Genomic DNA, 3470 nt, shown 5'->3' with positions numbered 1-3470 from the left:
TTCAAGAAGATTCTTGAATTATCCTGCTTGTATAAAAGGCATTTTATTATCTTAAACTGTGTAATTATGTAATTGGGATATAGAATAATCCATGCATTATATGCTGCAGGAATGAAAGAGGTACAGGGATTCTGAAACTTTGGTGTATGTTCCACTGCAGTTGGAGCAAGGTCTACTATGATCTGGACTGCTATAACCTAGAATGTCCATTCATTGTGAAATTTGGCATTGGGTACAGATTCCCTAATTGTCTAGTAGAATCTTTAGAGTTATTCACTTGACCACCCAGTTGTTATGGGGAGTAAACATCTATTGTTAGACATCAGGAATACTCAGAAATCTGTTGTTTTGCTACGTACCTGGGCATGCAGGCCAGCCTGACATCAGAACAAGCTTTTGGCAGTGATGTTCACACCTGTCTTCATTGTGTTGTTTTCTCTTCCTAGAAGATGAAGTCATACGCAGCAAAACAAATTGTGAGCTGTGAAACAGTCAATTGAAGTATTGTACTTCTCTCAGGGAAGAAGAAGTCAGTGCAGGTACACATTTCAATTGCCCACACTTTTCTATCTCATGGAGGTTTGTTATGTGGTGACCAGCCATCTGTTTGTACACCATGTGAGATACCCCATTACTGTCCTACAAATATTTGTGGAATTCCCATATTATGTATTATATTACATTTCATCATCTTGGCTTACTGTGCAACATTCTTGGAGACATTTGGCATGGCATTCCTAAATAGTATGTGGTCTACCAAGTCTATTTAAATTGCAGAATTTCACGTGTTTATGTTCATATCTGACATTTGTGCCTACAGTTATTTTAGGACCTCAACTACAAGCCCTTATAGAGTCTGACAACCTGCCAACCTGTTTTATCACTGTTCTTTATTAAGTTTTGGGTTCTTTTTAATGTCAGTCCTATTTACAGTCTGACATTCAGAATTTTAGGTTGTTTTATTTTTAGACTTGAATTTCATTCAGTTGTGTATAGCAGTTGGTGCTGATGTGCCTTAAAATGCACACCATTCACACCCTCACACCCAGTCTTTAAGACTGTAAGAACATTACCTTACACATACTCCTGGGTCAGTTGTGAAATAGCGCAAATGGGAAATATGAATGCCTTCTGTCACTGACTGACATTGGAACACTTCTGCAAAGCACATCCTGTCTGTAATATATGAAGCTTTAATTGTGACTGAAGTTAATGAAATCATCAGATCTTGATGATAGGGTCACAGATAGCCATGAAGCATTGGCTGTTTTTAATCATTTGACATGGTTGATAACCCAGTAAGATTTAACAACATTCATTGTTATCAAATGAGCTCTCTGTATATCAAAGTGAAAAGTGTGCCATCTGTGTGCTTGGTATATGTGAAAAATTCAAGTGCTAGTAATGGAGCTCACATAGCAACTTTGTGAAATAGGTCAGGATGAACAATTGTGTGAAGCACAAAGGGATCAGGAATACTGACACTATAAACAAATGTGTGGAGTGTATGAGCATTGGAATTTTTCTCTTCACAACTATTAATAGATGCAGAACAACTCTGGGGTTCACTGAACCTTCTATCTAATGTGTGTTGAAATCTTAATTCTCTGAAGGCTGAGACTGGCAAAATTTTAAAGGTGCTCATCCATCTCCTTATGAATATGCAACTCTGGCCATGGCATCATGCCTAAATCCTTATTGTTACCCTATACCATAGTAATAATCTCTTGCTAAATGTGATCAGGAAAAAATACTGAAATGTCTTTATAAGGTCAGAACGCTACTTTTTACACTAGTTCCACAGATCCACTTTCATACGTTTTTATTTGGACACGTCACTAAACATAAGTCACCATTAAAAAAATAATTTGAAATGCTGTGACTTAAGGAGTGGCACAAATTATTTGTCAGGGCTGATCATTTATATAAGTTCAGTTGATTTTGAACATGGCAGGAATATAGTCAGTCATAAAAATCAGTTAAATTTTTGCACATTTGCTCATGTCGTAGAACAGGGAATATCAAGCAAGAAAACAGTCTGTTAACTTGCTGGTCTCTTGTCGCAAATTTAATTTTTTAAATTGACAAAGTGAATAATGAAATGCTACATGTAGATTTTCTTGTAGGTAAATTCTTATTCATTTTGGAATCCTTGTAAGAAAACACCTCCAAGTATTGTAAGAAAATGGCGATCCCTTTTTTTGCAATTAAAAGGCAGTGAAAAAAGTTAAAATTTATGCCTGGTTGATTTAGATTAGTAATGTTAAGTATTTTCCTCTTTACTGCATTTGGAAATGGTTCTGTGTTCTCTGTCCCATTTAACTGGTATCACTTCATCAAGAATGCAAGGATCTTTACTTTCATGCCCTCTATACACCTCAAAGGGAGGTTGTTAGTCTTTTTAATAAATAGGGTTTTAGTCATGCGGTTTTTTTCTTTCCATTCTGTTTACAGTGTATCACTTTCAGGTGATCCTGGATATATTACACTGTTAGTATCCTAGACATCATTAGTGCTTTATTATCCTTCTTTTCTTACAGTCAGAGTATTTCCATAATATCTTATAGATAGCATCAGAGCTTGGTTTTTCTGCCTTTTGTTGAATTTATATTAAATAATTTAAATACTTAAAATAACTTGACACCATGAACACTTCACAGTAAAGTACTAACAAAGACTGGTATATCCATTTTTTAATTACATGGTAAAATATAAAATTTGTTGATTGCCATGAGTTTTTTGTCTGTCACATCTTGAATATTATGACTTCCAGCAGTCATTGGCAGAACCCAGTTTGCATGAGCATGACAACAGCTAGTTGAAATGAGAACAGAATTAAAATATGTTGGGTTTGAGGTTCTCACAGTCATGACTATGAAGAGTTCTATCTTTTAATGAAGTCCATTGAAAGTCAACTGACATTTCAGAGGAATATAGCCACCATCTTCAAGGTAAAAGAGTAAGCCAGGCAATAAACCAGCATGAAACAATCAGCAAGCTCTTCCTTTATGGCAGTTTCTTTCTTTGTGTACACTTTGACCTTGAAGATGGAGGTGATATGTACCTTTGAAATGTTGCATTTCACCAGACTAGATGCCATTATATACCAGAAGACAGAATTCTTTGGAATTAAAATAGATGGTAATCTCAGGAAACTTCACAACAAAGTATAATAAAAATAAGGTAATAAATCAAGTGTAATGATCATTATCCCATGCTGAAGAGAAGTTTATGAAGAAAGCAGTCTTCTGGAATTTGGCACCGTGTGTATGTGGTGTTAACCGACGTTTCGGAGGAACGTATCGCCTCCATCTTCAGGGTAGAAGAAAAATATAAGAAATCTGCAAGGGAAGAGACCGTGAGAACCGGTAAAAGCAGACTGGTGTTGGAAATATACACAGCTATGTGAGGGCAGAGAAGGACGGGGGGGAAGGGCAAGTATACAAGTGAAAACAGTAGTGTAGGAGGGG

This window comes from Cryptotermes secundus, unplaced genomic scaffold (genome assembly GCF_002891405.2).
Source record: "Cryptotermes secundus unplaced genomic scaffold, Csec_1.0 scaffold1366, whole genome shotgun sequence".
In the NCBI taxonomy this organism is placed as follows: Eukaryota; Metazoa; Arthropoda; class Insecta; order Blattodea; family Kalotermitidae; genus Cryptotermes; species Cryptotermes secundus.
The sequence above is the reverse complement of the archived record's forward strand: the minus strand, read 5'-3'. Positions refer to the sequence as shown.